Here is a 13,749-nt window from a genome sequence, read left to right on the forward strand (position 1 = left end):
TAACTTTCCTGCCCTTGGCGAGAGCGGAGTTTCTGCCAGATATTGTAACAACACAGAACAAAATTTCTATTGCCTTGATTATTTTTTAATTCCCGTGAAAAGAAGCTGCATCTGCTTTAGCATCAGCAAATAAGCTGCATATTTTAATGGCTTTATTCTCTCCTAATATTTGTCCTAGATAAGGCCTGGTTGCTAATTACTCTGGCCTTGAGTCCTTCCTTGCTCATTCCTGTTGAAACATACCCCCTAACATAGCTTTACTCAGCACACAGAGAAGAAGCAGCATCAGGCCTTCTGGCTCTTCCATTACTGTTGATTGACAGCTTAAATTAAAATCCTGTACTTTGCTGACTTTCATTAAAAAGCACGAACACTTAGTGTTTGGGTGGAGGGCAGGAGGAAAAAAATACCAGCCGCCAAACATGAACTTTTCAATGCTTTGAGCAAGAAGTTGTGACATACACGGCGTAAATAGCAGCATCACCCCTTTAAATCTGTAGCTGATGCAGCAGAGATTACAGCACAGACAAAACTAGGCCGCAGCATGCCAGCTGCCCTGTCATTCCTGGTTTGGACTGCCTCTGGCAGCCAGGAGTAAGATGTCTTTTGGATAAGCAAAATAGCTAAGCCTGGGGAATGTTAATCTTTAGGGACTCGTGCCATTTAATTTTATTTTATTATGGGAGGGAGGAGAGAGGGAAGAACATCATACTTTGCAGTTTTCTACATAAGTCTGTGCATGTGTGCACGTGTGTGTGGACATGTGTGTGTGTGTGCACGTGTGTGTGCACGTGTGTGTGTGTGTGTGCACATGTGCATCTGGGTGTGTGCTTTTTCTGTACAGTTCTCAACCACATACGGTGCTGGCTTTCCCTGACCCCTCAGAAGCCTTCAGAAGCAGCTAGGATACAAGATCTCGCAGCAGGAACTATCCCTAGCCACGGTCTTTTCTTTGAGAAAATTATTTTTCTGCCTAAAATATTCAAAAGGGGCAAAATTGCTTCATGCTATCAAAAATAATCTATAAAGCAAAATGCCTAGCATGCACTATTGGTTGCAATGTGCAAGGCTACATACACATTTCTGTTGTTAAACCAGGGGATTAATTTAGGCTTGGCACGTAATGAATCAAGGAGATTTATAAATAATTGCCTTGGAGATAAGTCACAGAAAATCTTACATCTGCTTCTTTGTTAGTGCTTCTGGAGTGTAGTCATTTTAGGAAAGACTGAAACTAGTTGATGTAGATATATTTCTTCTCTCTTTAAATGATCTTGTGCCGGGCAGTTGTTGGGTTGTTTCAGAGCAGCGCATGCAGGAATTAGGATTTGCATGCACTCCTGTTGTCTGAGGGACAGACATCCAGCCCCTACGATTCACAGTGGGAGTTTTCCCTGAATTTCTGGGAACTGTGGATCTGGTTTTGAAGGGGAACTCAAGTCCCAACATTAGAGAATAATGCTTTCAACTTCTCCACTGGTCACTCCCCGCCCCCAGCACCGGATAGCAGACATCCTCCAAGCCCGGCTCTTGAGCACAGTAAATGCACCTACTGCAAATTTTCAGTGTCCAATAAATATGTTTCACATCTAACTGGGAGACGTGCAGGCTAACAGGCACAGGCTGGCCCCACGTCTCACCGGAGCGACGGGAGTGAAGCTGGAGCAAAACCCCGACTGGAGGGTGGAGAAGCGGCCATAAATGCACCAAATTCTTTGTTCTCTCCCTGGGTGTGTTTTGACCTCTCTGCAGAGAGGCTCTCGTAAATCCCGAGCAGCAGCCTGAGAGCCGGGAGGGATCTGCTGACATGAAGCCTTTCTAAACCTGCCCTTTGGAGATGTAGGAAGGACAACAGTAAAACCACCAGAAACTGCTAACGTTTCTTCAGCCAAGCCTCTGCTTCCAGATGAGCCTAAGCTGTTTTCCTTTCTATTTTTATTTAATTATTTTTTCTTGGTTCTCAGTGTTTCCAGAGATTACTTTGTCCTTTTTTCATAAGCCATCAATTCACGCTGTGATCTGAGACACTGAGGGAACGGAGGATCTGATGCCAAAATGCTAACAGATTTAAGGTATCAAGAGGCAAGTCGCAGGAAATAACTCATTTGTTCAGGCATTCAGAGCAAATATTTATAAATTTCTTCAGAAATAATTCCCACTTCCCAAAGCCAAAAAGCAAAAGGCAGCTTTTCTGGATGTATTGAGACTCATATGTATAACTAAGAATAGGCTGGAGAATAGAATAATAGGAGAGGAAGAAGCAATCTGCTTTGAATTTGTACAAGTTCTACCTTAGAAATTAAGTAAAGTAGGATGTGTTATGTCCAGGAAAAAGGACCTGGATTATGAGGACCCTGGAAGAAAAACGAGGGCCTTTCCTGACTGGCTAAGTTTACCCTAAAGTGAATGAAATGTCAGAATCAGGAAATGGAAAGCTGAATACTTTGGAAATAGTCTTCATCATAGTTCTCTTAGGAAACATTGGTTACTAGGCCTAATCAAAAAATATTTGCTCTGCTGGAAAGGAGTGATGAGAAGGAGAAATGTTTAACTGAAAACTGGAAATCAACATACTCTTTTTTTCCATAAAAAGGTGACATTTTTATGAGGTGAAATCTAATTGCATGAACTGTGTTCTATCAAAATAATTTGAAATAAGGTGTTCAAACTTTTGTTTTGATTGGTGCAATTACATTTAATTAATAAACTTAGGCCTCATTTGCACAGATGCAACTGAGAGCAGAACCACTCACATTCTGTCTTCTTAAACATACACCACCAGAGCTGGGAAGGATGCATGAGCGACTGTTACATTCATCAATATGCAATTGGGAGTAAACTTCAAGCACTCTTACACAAAAATAGCAAAAAGGCAAACCTAATCGACTTACCTTTGTGCAAAGTTGTTTACGGGCATTCTCAATTTGGAATGAAAGTGTGTGGAACTGAGAAGAGCTCAGTGAATTTATACTCAATCCAGCACACAGCTTATGCGCTATTCGTGAATGGACTACGAGAATCAGACGTAGCAGAAAATGGACCTGTATCTCACACGTCTGCAGCTCCCATCCGCTCCTGTGGTGTCCAGCTATTGCTGACTGGTTTGAGCTGCAATCTGCTGGTGAGGTGCACCTCGCACAGAGGTCCCAAGGAGAGAGGGACCCACTGGCAGCGTGTGGACTGTCCTTGGAGCTCCATCACTGGCGCGTCCCAGCTCCTCTTGGCTCACGCAATCGGGCAAATACCCATTACATGGTCCCACGTATTGGACACATAGAGATACATCAGCACAAAGGACTTGACACCATGAAGGAAGGAAGCTGAGAGACCTGTACATCAGGTTAAGATACTGATTTATCTAGATCATCATAGGTCTGTCTATTAACATTCATATTTTACCGGAGGAGCAGTTTATTTTCATTTAGCTGGATCCTGAAAAAAAAACCAAACACCAGCACAAAGCCACCACTCTCCCTGATGATATTGCACCAAAATAAGCTGCTTCAAAATTGCACTAAATTTGTCCTAAAACCAATTTGGAATAAATATGGTTAAATCAATGCAAGTATTGATGAAGCATTATTCTCTTATAGTTGACAGGATTTGGGCCAATTTCTAATGTATTTCCAGCTTGTCTTTCCTTAGCATTTCTGGATTAGCAAAGGGACACTCATTGCCAGGTGCACAACAGGTAGATCCCATGCCTGCTCCTAATGGGTGCCGGGGGTCTTCTTGTGCAACTTGTGCTGAGGTACTTTAAATTCACCCTGCTGAATGCAAGCTTAGGATAAAGCCTTAATGTGATTTTGAGTATTGCTGGAATGCACTTTTGGCATGGATTACAGTAGTTATTTTAGCAGTGCAGAGGGACAGAAAATGATAGTTAGGGCAGCAAAATAATGAGGTTATAATACGCTGTTGAAACTGCTGGAGAAATAGAGGTAGGCAGGGTATGACTGTTTAAACTGAAATCTGGCCAGGCAACCAGAAGTTGAGTAGCATCTCTTTCGAGCAGAGGCAATGGTCGACATGTGGTTTGATTCTCTGGGCAGAGCTGCACAGTGATCCCAGGAACAGCCTGCGGTGTGGGTTTGCTGCTGACTCAGAGACAGAGGTGCCAGCTCTGGGATCGCCAGCAATGCTTTGGGCAGCACCTTTGGTTTCATTTCAATGTTTCCCGTTCAAAGACCGCACTGCCTCAATGTGCTTATGTTCTCAGATGTGATACAGTCACGGTCTGATGTAGTAGGGCTTCAGGCAGTGAAAGCTGCAACTGCTTTGCCTGTGAAGTGGAAAGTATGTATAATGCACATGGTATCAGTGACTAGTGTTTTATTCATTAAAGGCATCCTAGTTTTGTACCATTATGTCCTCAGCAGACCAGGCAGAACATATGCTTTGAATTGCAATCCGGAGGTTTAGTATACATTTCAGAAGGTCTGATGTCATCTTCAACTGCACAGGGCATTAAAATATTTTACAATTGATGCACAGTATGAATAGCTGTGTGTATGAGAATAATTCATACCCTCATTTAGGGGCACTCATACTCTACGCAGACTCTAATTAACGGTAGAATACAGTACACACCAAGTGTCAGAGGTCCTGAACTGGCAGAGATTTTGCTTGTCAAGTTGCTGGTCCTGGAAAAACTTCATGGTGCTTCCCATTGCCTTCACAACCAGTTATGCTGTCAGGGGCACCACTCAAGTGGACAATGGTAAGCACGTCTTTACAAAATCAGGCTCACATATATTAAAAAATCCAGTCTACCTGGATCTCAGTTTCCGAGCCCTTCTGCAAGCGTGAGTCTGCAATGTAAGCAGATAAAATAGAGATGGAAGACTGGAAACAAAACAGAACACAACTGAAATGGCCTTGCTTCCCAAAAATCCTGTTTGCTCTCTCTTACTGCTGCTAGCATTTCTATTTTGCCTGATGACTGTAAAAACAAACAAACTGAACTGTGTGCTTTTCCTGTAGATTTTGGTGCAACTTTCCTCATGGTTTCCTTTTGTGTTCCAACCATATCTGATCTCTTGAAGCACAGACTATCTTTTTATTTAACCCTTTTTATTTTTTCACCAAGCCTTGCTGGCCAGTATTTGTATAGCATGTCGCTAGGCATATGTGCAATTGTATTTTATGATTCTTGAATATCTGAGTATTAAAGAAGGATTACTCTATAGTTAAGTACTGTAAATATTATGATCAAATAGTAATGCCTGGTTCAGATCCCAGTCTTTTATGTCCCACCCGTGAAGCTGCTCCCTTGAGCAGTCCAGCACATTTTGGTGTGACGAGTCCTGGTAGCAGAGCCAAACACTGTTGCATGAGCATGATGGTCTGATTCAGAGGTTGCAAATCACCTTGTCACACCCCCACTGATACCCAAGGAGTATTGCTCCTGGGAGAACTCATGGCGTGTTGGCTCTGTGCATACAGGGAGGAAATTTCTGTGGACTGTTTCTCCAGGTGCTGTTGATTTCAGTTTGGGGAGAAAAGTGCTTGAAGTGGGAACTTTGTGTATCCACGTGATTCCTTTTTGTCCTGACCGAAGCTGTCCCTTACTGCAATCCACCAATGCAACCAATCTTAAATGTTGTTCCCAACACCTGGGCATTTTAAGAAAACCTTTTCCTGAGAGATCAGAAAGGTAAAAAAAAAATTGCATGTTTACTTTTAGTATGTCTTTAAGGCAGAGTGCCTCAAGTGGTACAGCAGGCTGTGGGAGGTCTCCTTCATTGGTTTTAATTAACATTACTTTGCTTGGTTAAAACTGCTGAGAATTGTGTTCCACCTAAACTGAAATAAACTATCCTTAAAACAAAATACGCATTTCCAAACAGGAATTAGCACAAATTTTAAATGAAAGTTATGAAAATCTGTGTTAAATTTAAATGTTATAACTTGACCATGTAACAGAAGTCTGATGTTAGCTTTGTAGATGAGGGACTTGCCTGCCTCTGTACTTGTATTTAGGAATATTCTTATTTCTTCTGGTTGTTATTTACAACTTCCCTGACTCCCCTCTCCCCTCCTCTGGCCTGCCGGTGCTCTTCTGGCTGCTTGCTGATGCTAGTGGCCTTTTCTCTCCCCACCCACTTATTCTAGTCCCCATTCCAGCTCTCAGTGGCTGAACAATGTCTCTTGGACATCATCTTTACATCCCCTCCTTAGAGGACAAAGTATAATTTTTCCTTTTACGATTCTAAAAAAGTATGGAGCGATTTATGCGATGAACTTCTGCCAAACAATTGCTTTCAGAGCACCATTAGCAAGGGCCCCTGCTTTCAGCTTTTTAACATATGACCTCAGCACATCGAAATGGCATTTTCAGGCGTTGGAAAACTCAACAAGATGTGAAAAGAAGTCAAAGAGAAAGCCCAGGAGTGTGTCATAACAACACTTAACAACTGGCCTCATTGCAGAGCTCCTCAGGAAAAGCACATTAAGACTGGAACACCACACATCCTCAACATTTTATATTCTTAGGTTACCTTAATACCGAGGTGTTATTAACGCACGAAATCATTGGTTGTGTCTGAACAGGATCACAAGAGCTGCATGTTAGAAAAATGCACAACTAAAATAGCTCTTCGGGAGGAAGCTGACCAGTCTATTTTGGGAAAATACTGTAATTCAAAGGAGACAAACATTAACTGAGTATTTTCTCTGGTATTTGCTAGCTGCTGACCTTTGTGAGGGACCAGCCCACCTAACTCGTGTCACAGAGGCCCCCTCCATGCAGTCAGGGGAGAGGAATAAGCATTTTCCAGAAGGCAGCTTGATTTCAGGCTCTTTTCAAGAGAAACTCAATCCGTCTATCACTCTTCATTGCCTAAATATGGAGGCAAGAGTGGCTGTCCTTCTAATTTGGGGGCCTCAAGTAGGTTTCTGAAGTCAGGAGGGATGACTCTAAGCCCATATGCATAACCATAACTAGACCCCTCGTGGTTTTTTCACTTTTGACTGCTGAAGGTATACGAATCCAGACATGTATTACAATGACATATCTATGCTAATCTATATAAATCTTCAGATAATAACCTAACTGAAGTGTCATTTTTTCTCCGGCAATTCTAAATGAACTAGGAGTAGTCTCCCAGGGTGATACAGTTTGTAAAATGAGAATGGTTAAATACTACCTAAAATATAGACAGGGATGTGGCAGTGGTCATGCTAAGGAGAGTTCACCCCAGCAAGGCAGGAATTGCAGGCTGCTTTCTGAGTGAAGAGGTGGAAAGGCCCGTGTGGTGTTTTGCTGAAGCATCTGTATTTATGCCTTTCTCTTATTCTTTGTTCAGTTGTCTCTGTGGGATGGGGCTGCTTGTTCTCCATGTGACCAACAAGGCGAGATTCTTGTAAGCCTCTTGAAAACATCTGTATGTTTGTGCAGTGAGGGACCAGTGGCTCTTTCATCAGACCCAGAGTTTGGAGCTACTTTGGACTGACTTTTCTTGATAAGACATGAGATTTCCAGTACATGAACGCAAGCTAATCATCATAGTGAAGGAGAACATACATGATCTTAGAAGCTTGGATCCCATCACCGTGCAGCATTTGAGAGAAACAAGACTTGGACAACCAGATGCTGTTGAGATCCTAAGGGGAGGAATGTGTGAAAAGGAAAAAGGAAAAATTAGGAATTAAAGAAATGTGATCAGATGATGGGAGCAAATGAGAAGACATGCAACCTAGCTAGAAATATCAACCCTTTTTCAGATACCATCATGGAGGTACACTAGAACAAACTGAAACGAGGAACAAGCTCAACCAACTTTATTTCACAAAACAGCCAAAACCATGCAACAGGTACCAATGAGAAACAGGGTATCAACAAAATCAATCAACACTCCGATAACATTTAACACATACCTGCTTCAAGGTGTCAGTCAGGGTATTGTAACTACACATCAATACACACAAGAATGATGATCCAAAGTGCGCACACACGCTCACAAAGGGGGAAACTCTCTCTCTCTGGTGGGTACCCAGAAGCTGTAATCGCTTACCTAGGGGTGAGGGCTCGCTCAAGGATCGATCCAGAAGGAATCACTCACCACAGGAGGTGAGGGCACTCAGTCCCGGGAAGTTTCCTCAGGCGGCGTCCCAACCCCAGGGGAGAGGTCCCAAACACAGGCCTGCTGCTCTGAGAAGATCACTTCAAGGGGCTCTCCGGCAGCGTCCCATTTGTACCGTGGGTCGGAGCTGAGCTGTGGTCATAATTGGTCATGATCTAGAAGCTTCTCCGAGCCGAGGCGCCTCACTGGCTGTGGACGCTGTCTGGTGACCAAGGGGTCCCGCCTCTCCTGCTCCCCCTGCCGCGGTGTGTACGTGCCTGGGGGCACGGCAGAGCACAAAAGGCGCGAAAATGAGGCGCGAAAAGCCGGGGATCGCCATGCCGAAAGCCCCGATCTTTATCGGGGGAGGGGAGGGTGCGGAGCGTACCTGTCCCAGGTACCCACTGGAAAAATTACGGGAGAAGCTTCCCCTTGCAGAGCAGAAGAGAGAGCCGCTGGAGAGATACTCGAAGGGTTACAGCTTGTGGAGTGAGGAATCAGCCTGCTGCTACGAAGTTCTGCAGTAATCCGAAAATTCAGCTATCACCGGCAATGCTATGTTTAGGCGAATGAATAGAGAATTCAGCAAGAAATCTGTCAGCTGTCTCCCTAGCATAAAAACATGGAATGAAACTGTAAGGCTGGCAAGTTGCCACCAGTGGTTATCAACAATAGAGGAAATTATTTGGGCAAATGTAGAATTATGCACATTATGGAAGACTTCAGGCAAGGACGTGGAGAAAAGCCAGCGTGATTTTCTTAGATATCCTTTCAAGCGAATGAGTGAAAAAATACAGAAGGTGGTAGACCCAGGGTTTGGATAGTTGGCTGTATTTCTGAGGTGAAACTGGAAGTTTAGGTTCTATGGAAAATTATGTGTCACTTCCCACAGAGTCCTGTACATACAAAGTGGGAGGAAAAGGACCTAGTTTTCCCTCTTGGAAACTAGATAATGCATCAAGAGAGATAGAAAACTAAAAACGAAAGAGGGAGCAGTAAAGAGTTCAAACTCAGATTTTTTTGTAAACAAATTGAGTCAATGTGGTATAGAATGTCAGATAAAGCGATAATCTTAGTGCTTGGAAACTGTGTTAATAGTTCAGACAAGCCATAGGAATGCTACATTATCCCTGAAGAAAAGATGCAATTATGGTATAAATGCCATTTCTAAAACCAAATAGGTTGGTTCCTAACACTGAAATATTGAGATCATTGATTTTTATCATGTTTATGGAAGACAGAGAGGGCAAGAAAGGTGGGAAGGGAGTGAGGATAGTTTACACAGTCTGCATAAAGCCAGTGCTGCGTGTTGTATGAATAAGGATAACTCAAAACTTTGGGATCTTGAAAGCATCGATATTAAGCAGCAGAGCTTCGTTAAAGAGTGTGGTGGTCCTCAGATTGCTCACCACGTTAAACCAGGGAGCCAAATCTGTTAGGTGCTGGTTACATTTCTGTCTGTAATGGGTGGAGGGAAGAATGGCAGCGATGTAGGGCATCACACTGGGAGACATCCTGCCTCATGAAGACAATGCTAACGTTATTAAAGTTCGAATAAAAGATGAGTGACTTACTGCCTCAGGAAGTAACTGTCTTCTAAAATCTTCTTATAATGGATAAAGATGTTCTACCCTAGCAGCTGGTGAGGAGCCTGTGATCACAGCCTGATTACATTCAATGCGGGCATGCAGGTGTGTGCCATAAAAGAACAAGTAATATATATGCTTTGTTCCTCAGAGGAGTCAATACACAAAGCTAAGGAAAACTTGTAGTAGAATTAACTGAGAAAATCTTTTGCTATTAAAATGCAAAGAAGACTTTTTAAAGGGGATTTTATTGGATGAGCAGATATAGATTCTCTTACAGAGTGGGACACTATCAGCTAAAAGTCCATCCTGTTTCAGGATTATGAGGAAAGCAGTAATTAGAAATGAAGAAGCAATATTATAGCAAAATGAAAAAAAAAGAGTAGGAGATGGTAATCAATATAAGTTAGAAGTTATGAAGTGTAGAAAATTGATGAGGGAAGCTAAAGATATCAGGGAAAAATCAATGGTTAGCAGAGCTGGGGACAGTAAAGATTATTTAAGTATGTTAGAAAGAAAAGATATCCTAGCAACAGTATAAGGCATTACTTGATGGAGATGGCAAAATTGTTAATGATGCAGAAAAGAGAAATCAGCAATGAACATTTCTGTTCTGTATTTTTTCTGGAAAAAAGCAAGGTTATGTGTATGAATCAGGTGATGATGGTAAAGTACTTTTCAGCTCAATGACAACAAAAGTGGACATTATGCATCTCCTAGGTTAGGACAGACTTACAGAGTAATTTGTATGACTTGCTAAACTGGCCCATTCAGGCATTAGGAATGCTTCCTAATACAAAGAAACTATGTAAATGAAGGCAGTGAGCAAGGGACTCCTCTTCGTATGTAGGTGGGATTCTAGGACATTATGACGTTTTAGAGGATCTAGGAGGTCATAGTTACTAAACTGCAAGAGATTCAGGAAAGGATCGACTTCCAGACTCCACCCTCAATTCTTATGCTTATTGCGTTCGTATCTTCTTGAAGGTCCTCTTGCATTGCAAGAGCAGTGGGAAGTGGACATGCTGTGAGTGAGGACCAGGCTTGAGAAGCACAGCCATTGAGAGCCTTACCTTGGTTGAGTCGTGCAGGTGGAGCTAGAAATGGACTTGACTCTATGGGGGAGGCACGCATGGCCACATTAGTATAGTTAAGGGACCAGATTATACTGAGAATTTATGTGCAGAGTTAAGATGGCATAAAACTTTGAGATGGCATTTTCAGAAGCGCTCAGCTTTTGTCTTCGTTTGCTCCCATTTGGCTTTCATAGGAACAGCCATTTCAACAGTGAATATAATGTATTTCCTAATGCTTTCAGAAACCTGCTCAGTACCAATGCTCTTGTGTTGAAAACACTTAGGGAGCTGAAACAGTGGTAACAGAGATGAAAACTACTGGCAATAATCCTTTTTCAGTGGTAGATCCCTCCAACTTTCTGCTAATCATCTGTACTTCGCCACAGAGCTATTGATATCATAGCACAGAAGGAAATTATCTCTTCTGGTCTTGCAGGTGGCAGAAAAACCTCAGCAGCCTTTGTTGTGTTTTGTATTAAATAATGTCAGGACAAAAATAAAAACCTGTTAACGGTTGAGGTAATTTAACAGCTAGGAATATTTATAGTTTATGTGCCTCCTGGGGCTTCCCTGTTAGAAGAATTATTTTGTGAGAAGAAAATTAGTCATTAGCTGGGTCTCTTCGTAGCCTGCAGCAAATCATGCAGGGCCAGCATTAGCACCCCAGCTCCTTCTCTCTGATACGTCTTTGCAGCCACCAAGACCTTGTGGCTTTTTCTTCTGAACCTGTCTGTTCCCAGCAGTGCCTTGTTTCAGAAGGATATTGTATATTGCACATCTGCCTCTCAGGGATTGTGCTGTTGCTAACCCCACCCTTTTGAACTCAAGTTGACTCTTGAACTCTTGAGTCAAGACACCATCATGGTACGATTTGTTTTAAAGTCTTGCAATTTTATTTTTTTAAATTGTCTTCTGGTTCGGAGGCATTAGGGTGCAAGTACATCATGTTCTGAAGCTCTATCATTCAGTGACAGCTTCTAGAAATTAATTTATATGAGTCTTTATCCATAATTGGTGTTTATTACATTTAAAGTAGGCATTTAAAGTAAAATGGTTACTTCGGGTAGCTCTCATTAACCTAAAATCCCACATTATAAATACATCTAGCTTGAATTGTTGACTTTTTTTTCTTAACTTGGCTTCCTTTTTTGTTATTTTGCATTCTTCTCTTTGTAGACATTTCTCATATAGATCCATGGTCTGCCAATACATAGAAGGATTTTCTGAGGAAGATTCAATTGTAATGCCATTTACATGGGTATTGCTAAAGTAATTATCAAAAAAATTGCTGCCTTTTACATCTTCACAATCAAGTGTATCTTACCAGTAAATGAGTAACTTTCAAATTGTACAAATGAGTGGGCTGGAAGAGTATTTCACATATTGACATGTTATTTCAGTAATTCCCCTCCATACGCAATTCCTCTTTATGTATTTTCAAAGCATTTTATTTCCTATCAAAGTCAGTGTTGTCTTGACGAGTCTCAAGGTCTCAGAAATTGATAGATTTTCATGTGGAGCTCTCATTTGCACTTCACGCAGTGATAGTAATGAGGGCGGTCATGAAATGTCAGTGTCGCAGCTGTGGGTGACTCTTAGGAGGCGTGGACAGGCACGTGCCATTCCTTTGCACCATCTACCAGTGCAAATGTACAGTACCTGCAGAGAAAATGGACATGGAGCTAATATCTGTGATCTGAAATACGACAAGCATTACCTGACGATTGACAAGTCAGAATGACTCTGCTTGTGCTCCTGCTTAATTTCATGCCTATGCAATTACAGTTAGACACGAATTATAAATCTTTTGGGGTGTTTTTTCTTTCTTTCGTATTATATTGTGAACTCCACTAAAAGGTGATTTTATGGCTGGAATACGAACATGTGGAAAATTAACTGAGCTTGAGAAAGGCACTAAAGCCCTTGCAGTGCATTAATTATCTGGCAAGTGTATTTTAAAACTGGTAAATCACCCATATCACCAGCAGAGACAGAAGAGGGATTCAGGCTATATTAGGAACTAACATTTGAGATCTGATTCTACCTTAGACACATGAGTAAGGAGAATAATCATAGGAATTCTGCTACCTGCCAATTAGTTATTCTGATTTCAAAGAGATCGTTCTGATTTCTGGAGCTCATCCTCTTTGACACACTACCCATAATATATGTAAAGTGCAGAACATAGAATGATTTTAATTTTCTCAGCAAATTATATTATTTCTCAGCATCTGTTTAATAAAACAAACCCCTGCATTTTTGTGTACTTTCCTAAAAGGAAATTCAGACATCGTAAAAAACTTTTAGAATATGCCATGTTTACATGACACAGGATATATGTTTACTAGTGGAAGATAGCACTTAGATGAGGTCTTTCCCTATGCCTACATTTCAGTTATTTTTCTTGCTTCATCTTACAGACAAGTCATTGTAGTGTATGGGTGACAGCACAATTTCCTTGCAGAGCACCTGATCCGATGCGATACTAGTGCAGAATTCTGATTTGGCCCTGTATTAAAGTAACAACACAGAAGAAGAAATAACAATTAGACACAAATAATCCACAATAATAGTACTGAAAATAGAGAAAAACAGTAAAATATATTTTATTGCATAGTAATGTCCCTTTTATTTGAATTTTCCACAAACTAAAATTCCTCTCTAAGTGGTGTATTAGGAAGATTTTTATTTACAGAGGAACAGATTTGTTACTTGCCTTTGGCTCTAGAATAACCATTTTCTCTATTTTTCTTTCAGTAAATGGAAATGTGCCCAGAATGCACTCTCAGTGAGAAAGTACTAGGTAATATATGCATTTTTTTGAATAACGTGGACTGCAGTTGAGCTGGGTGTTACTATTCTGCCTTGCCCCAAGGTTTAAATCACAGGAACCTCTAAAGGGAAACCAACAGGGGAAAAAACCCAGCAGTAATCATAACTGGTTAACAAAATTGTCCTTGGAGTGATAATGGAGAAAATGCTGGTATCTGGGAATATGGCACCTCCTTGCCTGGTTCTGGATGG

At 41.6% G+C, this 13,749-nt stretch overlaps 1 protein-coding gene and 1 long non-coding RNA gene across 4 annotated transcripts in view; one reads left to right on the forward strand and one right to left on the reverse strand.

Moving 5' to 3' along the window:
- Positions 1–13,749, forward strand: part of SH3RF3 (SH3 domain containing ring finger 3) — a 255,958-nt gene that overhangs the window by 95,903 nt on the left and 146,306 nt on the right. The window lies entirely within an intron of this gene.
- LOC140646218 (uncharacterized) lies at positions 3,951–8,152 on the reverse strand. Its single transcript, XR_012040369.1, has 3 exons — positions 8,016–8,152; positions 7,149–7,605; positions 3,951–4,811 (listed from the first exon to the last, which is right to left on the reverse strand). It is a non-coding gene; the product is annotated as an uncharacterized lncRNA (long non-coding RNA).

Source organism: Ciconia boyciana, chromosome 1 (genome assembly GCF_034638445.1).
Source record: "Ciconia boyciana chromosome 1, ASM3463844v1, whole genome shotgun sequence".
Taxonomy (NCBI): domain Eukaryota; kingdom Metazoa; phylum Chordata; class Aves; order Ciconiiformes; family Ciconiidae; genus Ciconia; species Ciconia boyciana.